This window comes from Choloepus didactylus, chromosome 8 (genome assembly GCF_015220235.1).
Source record: "Choloepus didactylus isolate mChoDid1 chromosome 8, mChoDid1.pri, whole genome shotgun sequence".
NCBI lineage: Eukaryota > Metazoa > Chordata > Mammalia > Pilosa > Megalonychidae > Choloepus > Choloepus didactylus.
In genome coordinates this window covers 75635562-75653594 of record NC_051314.1, presented here as the reverse complement: position 1 = coordinate 75653594, position 18033 = coordinate 75635562, and the positions used below count along the sequence as shown (strand labels likewise).

The 18033-nt window shown below is 39.1% G+C and overlaps 1 protein-coding gene and 1 pseudogene across 5 annotated transcripts in view; one reads left to right on the top strand and one right to left on the bottom strand.

Annotated features, from left to right (window-relative positions):
* RBMS2 (RNA binding motif single stranded interacting protein 2) overlaps window positions 1-18033 on the top strand; it is an 85021-nt gene that overhangs the window by 19899 nt on the left and 47089 nt on the right. The window lies entirely within an intron of this gene.
* On the bottom strand, window positions 6842-7634 carry LOC119543519 (annotated as a pseudogene).

The following is an 18033-nucleotide window of genomic DNA, read 5'->3' as shown; positions in this document are numbered from 1 at the left end:
ATAAGGAGACCTTGAATGCCATTATTTACAAGACTGTTCTATCACACTGGTCAAGTTTCCTAGCTGGTCTGTTTTCTATTGCACTGGGCAATTTTCCTAGGAGACTGGAGGACTCCCTAGAAATCCTCCAATCTCCTAGGAGAAACTGGGCTGGGAAAATGGCTGGGAATGTTACCACTTCAATAAGTAGACTTACTTAATATTTTCAGTTTAGGGCTCATTCCCACTGGAGCTGTGCTTGGTGGTTGTGAATCGAGTCCCTTTAGTGTTATCACCCCCAAAAATAAATTAGTTTTCTTCTGAAGAGGAGGTGGAGGCGAGGTAGTGATAGCCTGGCTACATAGCTAATACCTCTGTCTTTTTAGGTATCCGGTCCCTCCAATTTCTGAGCCTTTCTAGAATTTTACAGGAGAATCTGCTTTCTCCTTGTTTCCTTTCTATTATGTTTTAGCTTTCTTTGTTCTTTCATTCATATCATTTATCCATCTGATGTCCAGTTTCTAAAATGTTGTCAGCATCTACTACTTGTTCTTTCTGTCATTGGAAGTCTGTGCCTTTTTGTGTACCTTTATATCATTTTAGTGGGATTTGGGAAACTATAGAGATAATTATATATATTCAATTCAAAATCTCCTACTTACTTTTCAACCCCCGCCAATCTGGATTCTGCATTCAACTGTCCCAGTGAAACAGGCCATCATAATCATCAGGCACTTCTATGATGCCAAACTCAACTGGCTTTTTAAATTTTTTATCTTACTCAACCTCTTAGTGGCATTTGTTAGGGTTGACTTTTTCCATTTCTTGAAATGTTCTCTTTCTTTGGCTTTGTTAACACCAATCCTTTGTGGTCCTGCCCCCTCTATTTTGGTTTCCTTGTCAGTTACTCTCCTCAGTCTCTGAAAGTGTAGAGTTCTTAGGCCTTTTTGCCTTCTCTCTAAATATATGTTCTTCCTTGATTTCACTTATTACTATGCTAACAGGTTTACAGATTATAATTGCTAGACCAGACTTCTTTTCTGTGTATCCAACTGCCAACTTGATATTTTCTCCTGTAAATCTTACAGGTTATTCAAATTTAACACATTCAAAATGTTTCATTACTTTCCAGTTTTGCAACTGGCTCTCCCCCACCTCTGCAGTATCAGTGAATGACAACCACTATTGATCCAGCTACCCAAGCCAGACGCCATCCATCCTACATCCAATCTATAAGCAAGTCCTGTTGATTCTACGTAGAGATTAAATCTCAAATAGCTCCACTTCTGCCTCACTCTAATTTGTTCTTCTCATAGAAGTCAGAATAATATTTTCAAAACGTAAATCAGGTCTTATAAATTCTCTCCTACTTAAAAATTATGACTGTTCATTGAGTTGAGAATGAAAGCCAAGCACCTTACCGTGGCCTAGAACATGTTGCCTGCCTCTCCCTTCTTTATGCTCTAGCTTCACTGGCCTCTTTCTTTCTGAAAAAATTGAAGGCCCTACCTTATGTCATTTGCCCATGTTGTTCCCTCTTTCTAGAATGATCTTTTCTTTCATTCTATGAATGGCTGGTTTCTTCTCATTCTTTAAGTCTCACTTAAATGTCACCTCTGTGACAAGCTCAACCAAAATAGGTCACAGCCTTCTTTATTCTCTCTAGCCCATTTATCCCAGTGGGTAATTAAACAATTATTTTGTGATAATTTGATTAATGTCTCTCTCTCCACTAAACCCTGAATTCCTTTAGGGTCAAGATCATGTCTGGTTTACTCAGCATTTTGTCCTTGATACTTAACATAGTGTCTGGTCCTCTAAGGTGGGCATTCAATATTTGTTGAATGATTAAATGTGACTTCCTTTGATATTTCGGGCACCCTGCTAAGAGCTTTATGTGTATTATTTACTTTAATCTTTTCAACAGTCCTATTAGATAGATACTGTTACTGTCCCTATTTTACAATAAATGAAAATGCTAGAATCGAGCCTAAATCTTGGTGGCTTCAGACCCTGTATTTTTTTTAAAATTCAATTTTATTGAGATATATTCACATACCATACACTCATCCAAAGTGTACAATCACTTGTTCACAGTACCATCATATAGTTGTGCATCCATCACCCCAATCTATTTTTTGAACATTTTCCTTGTACCAGAAAAAGTGAAAATAAGATAAAAAATAAAAGTAAAGAAAAACACCCCAAAACACCCCCCCTCTCCCACCCTATTTTTCATTTAGTTTTTTGTCCCCATTTTTCTACTCATCCATCCATACACTGGATAAAGGGAGTGTGATCCATAAGGCTTTCACAATCACACTGTTATCTCTTGTAAGCTACATTGCTATACAATAGTCTTCAAGAGTCAAGGCTACTCTGACCCTATATGTTAACCACTTTCTGCTAGTTAATGGGATCTAAACTAAATAAATATAATTTTGAAAAAAAAATCAGTAAATATTGATTCATTACCTACTCAATTGCTGAATGAATAAGTGAATAAATGTACTATTATATAAAAAGTAAATCTGATTTTGCCCTAGGATTCTCATTTGTAAAATAAGGACCTTACATTACAAATGAAAACTATTTACTTTGTTAACCCAAAATGAATGATTATTAAATCATTATTTTATAATTATGAAGATTTCCAAACTTGTAGGGCTAGGCAGTATCCTAACCTTTACGCTACCATTCAACTACCAAAGATAATACTTGCCAAGCCTTTAAACATTGTTGGGGTTTGAAGTTTTAATTCGAATTACTCCTCTTCTTTCTCTCCACTTGAGAAATGAGAAAAATGTAGGATGGATGGAAACCAAAATACCACCTTTATTACTAATAAAATTAATATTCAAGGAGGAAGCTTATATCTGATCCAGCAGACTTTCTAATACCGAACCCAGAATTAAACAGATTTATCTACCTAGATACAGGCAGTAATCAAAATAAAACAAAAAATGAAAAACTATGAACTTCCCCATTTGTGCACTAGTGCAGAGGAGCAAAGCTGAATGCATACTCCCTGCAGGCACCTGGCTCCCAAAAAGAGAGGAGGGTCTCTCCATATCCTGGGTCTCCGGTGCTGCTTCTGCCAAAGTCACCACCTGGGGAAGGGTGATAAGATGTCTGTCCCTCCACACTGAAAGAAACATCTGGAGTGGGGAGTACATTTTTCCCTCTATGAAAATGATGTTTCTTTTGATTTGGTTTCATTTTCACATATCAGACCAGTGCTTAAATCTAATAGAGTTTTCAATGATACAGGTAAAATGTTAAGAAATCTCTTTACCTGTTTGTTTGTTTGTTTTTGTTTTTTAAGTAATTGGGGCTACCTGTTGACCTTGCTTACAGTTAATGAAAGCTCAGCTGCTCCTTGTGTTTAGAGAAATAGCAATGGACTTAGGAGCCAGACAAACCTGGGTTAAAAATAAGACTGTTACTTACTAATTATTTAAACTTGGAAAAGTAACTTACTCCTCTGAACCTCAGTTTCCTCCTCTATAAAAGCCAAAAAAAAAAATAATACCTGCCTCATTATCTTCTTGTAAGGATTGTATTAGATAACAAAATCCTTCAGTACCTAGACTATGATAGACAGCAATGAAAAGGTTAATAGTAAAATAATGGGTCAATTGTCACTTTCTTGCAATGACTTCTTCAGTTTTGTTTTCTTGAGACTAACATCAGTAGTCACGTTTGAGAGGCTAGGCCAGGGGTACTTTTATGTTGTTACTATGACATTTTGTTTTGATTTGGGGGTATATATTTATGTCATTGTTCTATTTTTGCATTACATTTTATGTCTTTTGAAGACCAACCTTTTCTTCCTTTTTGTATTTCTTCACAGCGTCTCCACATACTGTACATAAGGTACAACAAATAATTGTTTAGTTATAGATTCTTCTATTCTCCATATGTAGGCACTTAATAAACATTTGTTGCATGGGTTAATACTTATACTGCTATAAGTCAACCAACCCAATTTCTTCAACAAATAAATTCCAAGGAAAAAAAAAGATATAGATAGGGAACCTATTGATTTTTAATGAGATAATATTGAGATATATTCACATAACTTATAATCATCCAAATTGTACAATCAGTTGTTCACAGTATCATCATATAGTTGTTCATTCATCACCACAATCAATCTTTGAACATTTTCATTACTCAGAAAAGCAAAATAAAAATTAAAATACAAAAGAACATCCAAAACATCCCATTCCCCTCCTCCCCCTCATTGTTCATTTACTTTTTTTAAATACAGTTTTATTGAGATATATTCACACACCCTACAGTCATCCAGCATACAATCAGTTTTTCACAGCACTATCATACAGTTGTGCATTCATCACCAGAATCAATTTTTGAACCTTTTCCTTACTCCAAAATAAAAATAAACGTAAAAAAGAACACCCAAATCTTTCCATTCCCTCCATCCCACCTATTCTTCACCTAATTTTTGTCCCCATTTTTCCACTCATCTGTCCATACACTGGATAAAGGGACTGTGAGTCACAAAGTTTTCACAATCACGCAGTCACACTGTGCAAGCTACATAGTTATACAATCGTCTTCAAGAATCAAGGTCACTGGGTTGCAGTTCAACAGCTTCAGTTATTTCCCTCTAGCCATTCCAACACACTAAAGACTAAAAAGTGGTATCTATATAGCACATAAGAATACCCTCCAGAGGGACCTCTGGACTCCATTTGAAATCTCTCAGCCACTGGAACCTTATTTTGTTTCATCTCTCCTCCCCCTTTTGGTCAATAAGATTTTGTTAGTCCCACAGTGCTGGGTCCAGGCTCAGCCCCAGGAGTCGTTTCCCATGTTGCCAGGGGGATTCACACCCCTGGGTGTCATCTCCCACGTAGGGGAAGGTAGTGAGTTCACCTGCCGAGTGGGCTTAGAGAGAGAGGGGGCCACATCTGAGCAACAAAGAGGCTCTCTGGGGGGGACACCTAGGCACAACCGTAAGTGGACTTAGCCTCTCCCTTGCAGCAACTAGCCTCACAAGGGAAAGCCCCCAGATCGAGGGCTTGGCCCACTAAATGGACAGTCCTCAATGTTTGCAGGAATATCAGCAATAATCCAGGTGGGGATGTCCAACATTTCCGCATTTCTCCCCAGTTCCTTGCAGGACCTCGCAAACACACTTTTACTCTCTGCCCATATCACTCTGGGATATATCGGGATTTCACCTCAGCCCGTACAAACTTCCAAATCCCACTTCCCGTTCAAGATCTATGCACCTATGTTGTTCAAACAAACTGATAGTACAAGTTAAATTATCTGGCGTGCTACAGAAAATATAGATCCTCCACCAAATAAATATTTCCTCCCTTGGTCTCACATAAGAGTTGTAGTTTTAAAACCCAGTTAGTATCATCCTTTACCCTTGGGCCTGATTTGCCTTAGTCCTAACCAGATCCGCTTCATTCATATCTCTAATTGAAGTCTGAACTCTTTTTCAGCTCTTTTAACAGTTGCTTTATAGGGTAATACTGACATTCATAGCTGCCAAGCTCTAGCTCCAAGTCTCAGGAGTCACACAGATAGCCAAAGTTCCAGAGACTGACCAGGATTATACAAAGGAGCCCAGCATCTCAGGATTTAGAGATAACCATTACAACTCAGGAACAGATGTGACTGCTGTAAGAGCTTACAATCTAGGGACCATTACAATAAACGGGAACCTATTGATTTTAAAAGAGATGTCAGACATAGCAACCAGTCTCAACGTGTGGACCTTATTTGGAGATTGTTTCAAACAAACTGTAAGCAAAACAAAACAAAACAAAAATTTATGGCATTTATAAGACAACTGGAAATTTTACTTCACTAGATATATTAGTTTTTTTAGGTATGATAATGATATGGTTTATTTTTTATAAAAGAGTTGCATACTGAAATTTTTGGGGTGAAATAATATCTGCAACTTGCTGTGAAATAGCTTGGGAGATAGGGAAATGGGTAGATATACGGATAAAATATGTTTGTCCATGAATAATTGTTGAATAATAGCTGAAGCTAAGTGATATGTAGGGATGTAGGGATGTAGCGATTCATTGTACTCTTCTGTTCACTTTTGTATGTTTTCCATACTAAAAAGTTAAAAAAAAAAAAGAAAAATTAAACTTTACTTTTCCCAGTACTCTTTTTTTTTTTTTTTTTTTTTTAAATAGTATGTCAGCAACCTTAATACCACAGCCAGGCTAGTTAGTATCTTAGGGTACTACCCACTGATTGCTACTGTCAGGAGTACACCTAAGCAAAGATAAAGAGGGGAGAAATGAAGGAAATAAAGGAAAGGAGTCTCTTACTCCCATTCCAATTTTTTTTTTTTCCAATTTCATCTCCTAAGGGTACCTGATGAGGTAGGTAGGAACCTGAAATTCTGCTGTATACATCCTGTCAAAATTATTTTGTAATAAGGAAAAAGAAAAACAGATGATTTTTCTTAATATAGCTCCCTAAAAGAGTAAGAATTTCCCCTTTTTCTATATTCTTTATAGTTCTACCATATTGTAGCTGTTCTGTAAATAGTGTATCTTTTTTTTTTTTGCAGGTGAAACAATTTTATTTCATAGTTGAATTTAAAACCACAAAGACACTAGGTTCTTCATATAAAAACAGTAGTGCAGATACCCTATACTTTCTAGAAAATTATTATATAGAAAAAAAGCACCCCATTATATGGTTTCAGTTAGGTTACTTGGAAAAAACTCACTTCCTAAAACAAACCATTCCACCACTCAGCATCTTTTGGTTCAAAGTATAGATTATTGTTATTCTGGTACATGTTCCTGCATTGTTCCATACTTGATAATACACATACAGTCTGGTTTATCACTTAATGTTCCATTGGTTCATCAGCCTTTTCTGTAGGTTCATCAGAAGGTTGAGCAGGCTGTGTCTTTCTCTGTGGTCTTTCTTCAAGACCTTCCAGGAATGGAGACATGTCAACATCATCATAGATCATAAACTCCAATTCTTTATCAACAATTCCAATGGAAACATTCTTTGTAGTTAGGTCCTGCTCTGCAGGAAGTGTCTCTCTTAAGGCACACATACTATGTTTAACCAGTTCATTCAAATTACACTCCATAAACTCAGACATATGTCTCTCCAAGTAAGTATGTGCTGTCTGAGAACAGGCTCCAATAGACATAGCTCTGCAGTAAAAATAGTTAGCAGATGGACAGGTTTGGAAAATATGAGGGCCCATATCATCATAACCAGCAATGAGCAGCCCCACACCACGTGGTCTTCGGCCATATCATTGGGTTGGTATCTGGGTCTTGTTTCCAATTAGTGATATAATACGAGACATGGGAAGAAGTATGTCAAATACAAATCTGGAATCCAAACACTCCTGGCGCATGAAATTACATAACAGTCTAGCATCAGCAGTAAGCCCCGTAATTGAGATTCCAATATGGTTGTCAACATGGAGAATTTTTTTTTTGATGGGCTGCAAGCTCTGATTGTGCCCTCTTCAGTGCAACCAACACTGTATGGGTTTTCGATTTCAGCCCAACTGTGGCTAAACCTTGCTTGACAGCTTCTATTGCATATTCAATTTGATGAATTCTGCCCTGAGGGCTCCAAATAGTGACATCATTGTCATACTGGTTGCAAAACATGGTTCCCGCGTGGGACTGGCTGCGGCCTCCAGCAAAGCCAATAGTATATCTTTATATGACCGTGGACACTGAGACCCTTTGGAAAGTCTTAAATCATCTTCCACCTCACTGGCCAGGAAGTGGATAGAAGATCCCCTCCTTTTTTGGGGACCTTATCTGTTTGTTTATAATTGGCTTTTTAAATTCAGTTCTCACTTTGGCAACCAGGCCTCACCTCAACCTCTTACCTCCAACCTCCACCCAATTCCCAAACTTAATTTAAAATGATGAGTTTGATAAACGAGGTTTATGCTTTCCCAAGGACTAGTTCTGTTCAGATCACCATCTTTTTGAGATTCAAGGTATGTTACAAATTAGAAGAACATGGGTCAAGAGTTTGGGCAGTGTAGACGCAAGTGTTTCAGTTTTCTATCCTAGTTAAAAAAAATGGCATATCAGACTTTAAAAAGACTTCTGCTTGTTTTTAAATAGATGATAGATTATGTACTAAGGAGAAAATATGAAAGATTCAAACAGGTATAAGTGAAACAAATAAAACGTCTTTCTTTCCACCCCTGTTCTCCATATACCTAGTTCCCCTTCCTTGTGGCCTCCACTTAGCTGTTTTTTGTGTGTCGTTCTAGAGATATTTTTATGCATGTTATATCAGACTTCTAAAAATATGTTTTAAAAATTCTTTGTTACTTGTAAAAAGCGGGCAGAGCAAGGATTAAATTTTCTGTACCTGATGTATTGTTGGGTGGTTGCATAGATACATGTTATTTTGATCTGGAAGTAGACGGAACAGACACACCTTTATATCCTTTGGTTAGGCCACTTCCTTCAGGTGAGTCGTATGGCCAGTGTTTGTTTGTGAATCAAAAATATTTCTATAATGACCAAAGGAGCAGAGTCTTTAAATGACTTTGAGTGTTTGGGGGCCTTAATAAGACCATCTTCCTGATCTAATCAGGATAGTCTTTGAATGAGTAGAGTGAAGGGGAGGAAGAAGAGTGCGGGCTGCCTGACTTCCTGTGGGTTTGTGATCTCTGTATTTCTGACCAAACTGAAATGGTATTTGTTCTGATTTGCTAATGCTGCCAGAATGCAAAATACTAGAAGTGGATTGGCTTTTATAAAGGAGATTTATTTGGTTACAAAGTTATAGTCTTAAGGCCGTAAAGTGTCCAAGGTAAGTCATCAACAATAGGGTAACTTCACTGGAGAAAGACCATTGGCATCTGGAAAACCTCTTTAGGTGGGAAGGCATGTGGCTGGCGTCTGCTGGCTCCCAGGTTGCGATTCAAAATGGCATTCTCCAAAATGTCAGTGTCAGCCTTGAATGGCCGTCCTCAAAGTGTCACTCTAAGCTGCGGCCAATGTCAGGGGTCTACAACTCCAAGCATCTCTGAGCTAAGCCAGCTAGCATCTGGGTCTGTGCCAGCATTTTTTTTTTTTTAATTCAGTTTTATTGAGATATATTCACATACCATACAATCATCCATGATGTACAATCAGCTGTTCACAGTACCATCATATAGTGGTGCATTCATCACCCCAATCTATTTTTTGAACATTTTCCTTATACCAGAAAGAATCAGAATAAGAATAATAAATAAAAGAAAAAAGAACACCCGAATCATCCCTCCCATCCCACCCTATTTTTCATTTAATTTTTGTCTCCATTTTTCTACTCATCCGTCCATGCACTGGATAAAGGGAGTGCGATCCACAAGGCTTTCACAATCACACTGTCACCCCTTGTAAGCTACATTGTTATACAATTGTCGTCAAGAGTCAAGGCTACTGGGTTGCAGTTTGATAGTTTCAGGTATTTACTTCTAGCTATTCCAGTACATTAAAACCTAAAAAGTGTTACCTATATAGTACGTAAGAGTGCCCACCAGAGTGACCTCTTGACTCCATTTGGAATCTCTCAGCCACTGAAAGTTTATTTTGTTTCATTTCGTATCCCCCTTTTTGTCAAGAAGATGTTCTCAATCCCATGATGCCAGGTCCAGATTCATCCCTGGGAGTCATATCCTGCATTGCCAGGGAGATTTACACCCCTGGGAGTCAGGTTCCATGTAGGGGGGAGGGCAGCGAGATCACCCACCAAGGTGGCTTAGCTAAAGAGAGAGAGGGCCACACCTGCGCAACAGAGGCACTCAGGGGGAGACTCTTAGGCACAATTATAAGCAGGTTTAGCCTCTCCTTTTGTGCCGGTTTGAATATATTGTGTCCCCCAAACGCCATTATCTTTGATGTAATCTTGTGTGGGCAGATGTTATCAGTGTTGATTAGACTGTAATTCTTTGAGTGTTTCTTTGGAGATGTGCCCCACCCAGCTGTGGGTGATGACTCTGATTGGATAATTTCTGTGGAGGTGTTGGCCCACCCATTCAGGGTGGGTCTAAGTTGAGTCACTGGAGCCATATAAATGAGCTGACAGACAAGGGGAACTCAGTGCAGCTGAGAGTGACATTTTGAAGAGGAGCTACAGCCAAGAGGGACACTTTGAAGAAAGCACAGGAGCTGCAGATGAGAGACAGTTTGAAGATGGCCATTGAAAGCAGACTCTTGCTCCGGAGAAGCTAACAGAGGACAAATACCCCAAGTGCAATTAAGAGTGACATTTTTGAGGAACTGCGGCCTAGAGAGGAACGTCCTGGGAGAAAGCCATTTTGAAACCAGAACTTTGGAGCAGACGCCAGCCACGTGCCTTCCCAGCTAACCGAGGTTTTCCGGACACCATTGGCCATCCTCCAATGAAGGTACCCAATTGCTGATGTGTTACCTTAGACACTTTGTGGCCTTAAAACTGTAACTGTGTAACCAAATAAACCCCCTTTTATAAAAGCCAGTCCATCTCCGGTGTTTTGCATTCCAGCAGCATTAGTAAACTAGAACACCTTTGCAGTAATGAGTTTCATAAAGGCAAGCTGTAAGATAGAGGGCTCGTGTGGACCCCAGTGATTAAATCAAGACCCTTGCTGAATGAGTGAGGCCACACCTCCATGGAAATAACTTAATCCAAATATTCCAACCTAATCGACACTAATACGTCTGCCCCCCACAAAGATTGCGTGAAAGAACATGGTGTTTTGAGGGACATAATACATCTAAACCAGCACAGTATTAAATGATGAAAACAGAGTAAATAACAAGGTAGGGTAAAATAAACTACAGTCAGGCATTATCCTCTATCTTTTTTCTATCTGAAGCAACTATGTGGAAGAAAGGCAAATGTACTTCTCACAGTCAGTAGTTATGTAAGCCTTGAAGCTTTAATTATGCTGCTGTTCTGTTTCACTTTGCAGTGCCTTCCCAGGCCATATATCCTCCTGAACCAGATGATCCACCAGCCAGGCTGAGAAACACTTAATGCAAAGTAACACTCAATGGCGCCCTACCCACATTTTCCCCAAGCAGCTGGCTGTCTTGTTCATATTTCAGCTGCTTAACTTTCAAAGATCAAAGATCCTCCGTCTGTCCTAAGAAGTTATTAAGCTTTTTGCTAAGTGTATATGTTTCCTGGTACATATGAGGTATTGTTGCCCTGATAGATACCCATAAAACATGGTGCGGTTGGTTATTCCTTGGGTTTGCTTGCAGGCATGGACTTGTGCTGCCTAAAATCACTGTGCCTAAAAGGACTTTGCCCACCAGAGAATTGCCTATATACTACAGACAAAGGCTCTTGCTCTAGTCAGTTTATGTAAGCATCAGTCTTATGTAAGAGATTTTTCTCTAACTTCTCATCTGATTTATAGTTCAGATGCTTTTTTTTCCTTAAATATTCTACCTTTTCCCAGGGAACTTAGAGCTGTTCTCTCTCCAGTGGGGAGAGGAACAAAGGATGTAGGGTCATGTAAGGGGCTGCTTTATGTGTTTACTCAGCTATCTGCCCTAGTTTGGATGCTGTCAGAATTTATCTATTACATGGTTCTGCTTAACAAAATTAAGACGATGTAATATTGAGGGAATGTTGAGATAAGTCTGAGCCTCAGTTTTCAAGCTTTAAAATGGGAAAAACACTTTTTAATAAAAGGGGAACAACAATAATTCCCTACTTCACGTCACAGTGTCGTTGGGAAGATCAAATGAAATCATTATATGGTAGGACTTAAGACACTATTAAAGTGTTAGATAAATAATATAGAAGAGAATTCTGCATTAAGTTGTACCTTAAGGATTTTTGCACAGCAAGGTGGTTCTTTATCCAACCTTGAAGAAAAGCAGTGTTTCACTGAGAGCTTCTGGTACAAATCCTCTTCCATCTGAGTCTCTAGTGTAGAAAGTTTAGTTCATGAGTCAGGGTCCTGAGATCTGTTTACAATGGTACACCCAAACTGAGTAATTTGAGAAAAAAGGGCATATTTACAAAGGGATTTAGGGAAACCAGCAAGAGATAGCAGAGCACCTTAAGGCCAGCAGCTGCATAGCCTGTGTTATTTCTAGGTCCAAAGCGTCAAGATGATTGAACGAGGTTCCCTGAATCTGAGAGTAGCTGTCTCCAGAGGGATTGGGCTTCAGCTGAGGTGTGCAGCCAGACCACAGTATTTTGTCATGGGTAAGAGGTAGGGAAGTAAATACTCTGTTCTCGTTCTTCTCCTGCCCTTTAATCTCCTGATTCTGGTATACATTTGGTTGGTCAAATCCAATTGAAGGCAGAGGACAAAGGAGCCTGTTCGTGTACCCCATACGGTCAGCTTCCTGGGGCACACAGCAGGACGGACAAGGATGGCAAGTGGATATGGACGAGCAAATAGAAGATATCCAGCACAAAAGGATTCTTGGGCAACGTGTGGCTAAATGCTTAACTGAGGATTCCATAGTTATTTTGGCTTAGGATTTTAAAATGTCAAATTTTTTTCTAGAGATCCGGTTTGAGTACCACCTGGTATGAACATAAGCATCTTCCTAGAGCCCATGTGGTTGGTCTGCCTTTTTGTTATCTTGATATTCAAGAGATGAGAGAAACAAATTGCTCTTACAGTGGTAAGAGCCATGAAAGAGAAGGGGAGAAGAGGTGATGAGCTGGATATGGTGTCAGGTTTACTTGTGCTAAGAGGAAATAGTAGAAAGTACTGAGAGTCAGCTTTTAAAACCAGCTGTGGTGGGCAGATTTATCGGATGGGTTCTATGCCTTGTGCCCTGCATTTTCAGAGATGCCTTTCTTATTCTTGTTGTTGTTGTTTTGCTGGTCGGGAGGGCAAGATGGAGGGTTGTCTGCAGGAAATATCCCTATCTTGCTTTAAAATGATTTAATCTCTAATTCATATTTCCATTTCAAATCCAATAAAATAATCTTGTATTTTTTCTACCTGAAAGTGAGGTAAGGTGATATCATGCTAGTGTAAATCCTGTGCTAGTTCACACTAACTTGTGGTAGCCAACTGTCTCAAGCTGGTTTCAATGATTGGGATGTTCTCGCTCTCCCCCCAACCTCCAAGATTGTATGATCTCATTTCTATGAAATACCTATAATAAGCAAACTTCAAAGAGACAGATAGTAGATTACAGGTTACCAGCAGCCATGGCAGCAGGAAGGGGTGGGTAGAGGGTGTATGGAAGGGGGAGTTATTGCTTCATGGGTGTAGATTTTCTGTTTGAGGTGATGAAGAAGTTGAGGTAATGGATGTTAGTGATGGTAGCACAATATTGTGAATAGAATTAATGTCGATGAATTGTGTACTTGAAAATGGTTAAAATGAAAATTTTTGAGTTGACTATTTGGTACTACAGGTAAAAAATATATATTAAAGTGAAAAAACAGTGCTATCTCCCACCCCAATTTTCCATCACTCTTCCTAAGAGATAACAAATGTTACTAGTTTCTGAAGCATCTTTGGAGAGAAATTTTTGACATAAACAGGTCTCTGAATTTGTGTCCTTTCCCCACATAATCAGTAGCACATGCTACTTATAGAAGATAACTCTTCAGGAGGCTTCCTGTGTTAGCATACTTTCTCTCCAGCCTTGTTGCAATTATTCAATCCATTGTTGAAGAATACAGATCTGTTACTTTGTAAAATGTCACTCAGTTTTGCTTGTCTGGTGTTTACTTATGATTAAATTAAGCATGAGTGCTTTTGGTGGTAATACCACAGAAGGGATATTGTGTCTTTCTTAGATGCTTCAAATCAGGAGGCTCCTCACATCAGTCTGTCTTATTGTGGGTAAAGTGAATTTTGAGCACTTAGTTAAGGTGGAGGCTGTCAGGTTTCTCCATTGCCTATTTACCAGTTTTCCTTCTGTGATTTATAAGTAATCCATGGGTAGATTCTTTGAGAATATATATCATGTTCTTCATAAAACATTCAGTTTGAGATTTTTGCATACACTGGTGATTTCTGCCTGAATCAATTATTACTGTGATGATTATGAAATGATATGTATTCATTTTATTTTCACTATCCTCAAGCTCTACTGAACTCTAGATCCAGCCTGGGTCAGTAGAGCTGTGGAGAGCCTCTTGGACCTGTCTCTGCCTTCTGAAGCCTTGCTTACCATTTCCAGAATGCTCAACTTGCAGTCTCGGAGGAAGGGAGCATTCCCAGGAAGAATGAGAGAGATTTGGGGCTCAGGATGATAATATCAGATACACTGAACTAGTTTCTGTGCCTCCTCATTCTGTTTCCAGAGAAATAAAACAGTTTGCTAATGAGGTTGGTGATATTTTTTGTTGCTTCAATGCCTTAAACTCTCTCATCTCAGTGATTTTATTCCTTTTCTTGTATTTGTTCTAAGATCTCACCAAGTTTTCTTTTTCTCTGGACATGGAATCTAGATCTTCAATTTTGAAACCAAATTTGGACTCTTGACTCTGGAACACCAATTTCTTAGGCAAGTCTTTCTCTGGAATCAGTCCCTGGGGAGGGGTTGATCTTGAACACCTTGATGAGAGTCCATAATTGGGAAGAGGATATGGCACCATCTGGCTTCTTTATCTTGAATCTCTGCAGGGAATCTTGCCTGTGGGTTTGGCTTGATTCCAAGACATGCTCAGGTTCTGTGCTTCTCCGGAGTGAGTGTCTAGCTCTTTGATTCTGAAACCAAATCTGGATTCTTGACTCTTCAGTGTTAATTTCTAAAACAAGTTTTTGTTTGGTAGCATAACTCGGGTAAGGTTTTTTGTTGAAGGTGTCAATAAGGATTTTCAACTGATCTGCTGTGAATTTGGCGTGACTGCGCCTTCGATGTGTAACGATGATCTTGTTTATGGAGTTCTTCTGGGCCATGTTGAAAGAGATTCCTAGTTGATCAAACATGTGACTTGGAGTGTCAGGATGTTCTCTATTCTCGAGCCCATCCCCAGTACATTTTTACAGAGATATAGTTTTATTGAGATATAATCACATACCATATAATTCAGCCTCTTAAAGTATACAATTCAGTGGCTTTTAGTATATTCACAGAGTTGTGTATCTATTACCAAAATCAATTTTAGAACATTTTCATTACCCCAAAAAGAAACCTCATCTACTTAGCTACCACTCCTTCAATCCTCTCATGATCCCCACCCGCCGGTCCGAGGCAACTACTAATCTTATTTTCTGTCTCTATAGATCTGCCTATTCTGGGCATTTCATATACATGGAATCATAAAATATGCTGTTCTTTTTGACTGGTTTCTTTCACTGAGCATAATGTTTTCAAGGTTCATCCATGTTATCACATGTATCAGTACTTCATTCCTTTTTATGGCTGAATAATAGTCCATTGTATGACTATAACACATTTTATTTATCCATTCATTTAGTTGATGGATATGTGGGTTTTTTCCACTTTTTAGCTTTTATGAATAATGCTTCTATGCATATTCATGTACAGGCTTTTATGTGGGACATATGTTTTTATTTCTTTTGGGTACAGAACTAGGAATGGAATTGGGGGTTCATATGGTAATTATGTTTAGCCATTTGAGGAAGTACCAGACTGTTTTCTAAAGTGGCTGCACTATTTTACATACTCAGCAACAGTGCATAAGGATTCCAATTTCTCTACATCCACACCAACACCTTGTGGTTATCTGTCTCTTTTTAATGACAGCTAACGGAGAAGGTATGAAGTAGTGGCTCATTGTGATTTTTACTTGCATTTTCTTGATGCCTCCCAACTAAAATTTTGCTAGCCTACTCATCCTTCAAGGTACAACCTAAAGTCTTCTTCAAGAAATGTTTCCCTCAGGAATTAATTGCTCCTTCTTTCATGCTCTTATACCACTTTGCTTGGAGCCCTATTAGTGCACATTGTTCATTCTGCCAGTTTTCTAGATTGTTAAGTTCTAGGTTATAAATTCCTTGATTGGTCTTGTGCCTATGTGTTTAAATTTATTATGTGTGCTGGTTTGAATGTATTATGTCCCCCAAAATGCCATTTTCTTTGACGTAATCTTGTGTGGGCAGATGTTTCAGTGTTGATTAGATTGTAATTCTTTGAGTGTTTCCATGGAGATGTGCCCCACCCAACTGTGGGTGATGACTCTGATTGCATAATTTCCATGGATGTGTGGCCCCACCCATTCAGGGTGGGTCTAAATTAAATCACTGGAGCCATATAAATGAGCTGATAAACAGAAGAAACTCAGTGCAGCTGAGAGTGAAATTTTGAAGAGCAACTGAGAGTGACATTTTGAAGAGGAGCTACAGCCAAGAGGGACACTTTGAAGAATGCACAGAAGCTGAGAGAATAGCTGCAGATGAGAGACAGTTTGAAGATGGCCTTTGAAAGCAGACTCTTACTCCAGAGAAGCTAAGAGAGGACAAAACACCCCAAGAACAATTAAGAGTGACATTTTTGAGGAACTGCAGCCTAGAGAGGAACGTCCTGGGAGAATGCCATTTTGAAACCAGAACTTTGGAGCAGATGCTAGCTAGGTGCCTTCCCAGTTAACAGAGATTTTCCGGACGCCATTGACTGTCCTCCAGTGAAGGTACCCTTTGTTGATGGACACTTTATGGCCTTAAGACTGTAATTTTGTAACCAAATAAACCCCCTTTTATAAAAGCCAATCCATTTCTGGTGTTTTGCATTCTGGCAGCATTAGCAAACTAGAACATTATGAAATATAATAGTGCAGGCAATGAGGAGCTGGTGGAGAATGCAGGGGTGTTGGGCTTCCCCACCACGATGGTTGCTGATGTGCTCACAGACATAGGGGGCTGGTGGTTTGATGGGCTGAGCCCTCTACACAGGACTTACCCTTGGGAAGACTTGCTGCAAAGGAGAGGCTAGGCCTCCCTATAATTGTGCCTAAGAGCCTCCTCCTGAATGCCTCTTTGTTGCTCAGATGTGGCCCTCTCTTTAGCTAAGCGAACTGGGCAGGTGAAATCACTGCCCTCCCCCCTACATGGGATCTGACACCCAGGGGACTGAATCTCCCTGGCAACATGGGATATGACTCCCGGGGAGGAATCTAGACCTGGCATTGTGGGATGGGGAACATCTTCTTGACCAAAAGGGGAATGTGAAAGGAAATGAAATAAGCTTCAGTGGCAGAGAGATTCCAAAAGGAGCCATGAGGTCACTCTGGTGGGCACTCTTACGCATAACATAGACACCCTTTTTAGGTTTAAAGAATTGAAATAGCTAGCAGTAAATACCTGAAACTATCAAACTACAACCCAGAACCTATGAATCTTGAAGACAATTGTATAAAAATATAGCTTATGTGGGGTGACAATGTGATTGGGAAAGCCATATGGACCACACTCCCCTTTGTCTTGTTTATGGATGGAAGAGTAGAAAAATGGGGAAAGAAAAAAAAAAAAAAGGCACCCAGTGTTCTTTTTTACTTTAATTGTTCTTTTTCACTTTAATTTTATTATTATTTGTGTGATTGTGGTAATGAAAATGTCAAAAATTAATTTTGGTGATGAATGTACAGCTATATAATTGTACTGTAAACAATTGAATGTATGCTTTGTTTTGTATGACTGCGTGGTATGTGAATATATCTCAATAAAAATGAATTTTAAAAAAATAGTGCAGGAAAGTGGGTGTCCTCTTATTAGGAGATATTATGACTTGGAACCCAGGAGATAATTAATTTTAGAAATGATGTTCAGATATGTATATGTCCTAGAGACCACTGGCTCCTGGCACATGTCTTGTGGGTCATCCATGTCCGGACTGCAATAGGAATTTCGATATCAAACCACTGGCTTGTGTATCTGTGAGACTTTTTTAGGAGTTGATTAAGATGATGCACAGTTAGCAAATCCCCTAAGTCTGTTTTCCTCTTTTAACAAAAATCCATGCCCATTCTGTGCCAGGAATTCAGCTAGAAACCAAATGTGGGATGAGCTTTTCTCTTGCTCAGGCAGTTAGTAAAGTTAAGGGCCCAGGGTAGGAATACCTTTGATGACAAATGAATGGATATGGGATTTGTGGATTTTATTAAACCAGGCAAAAT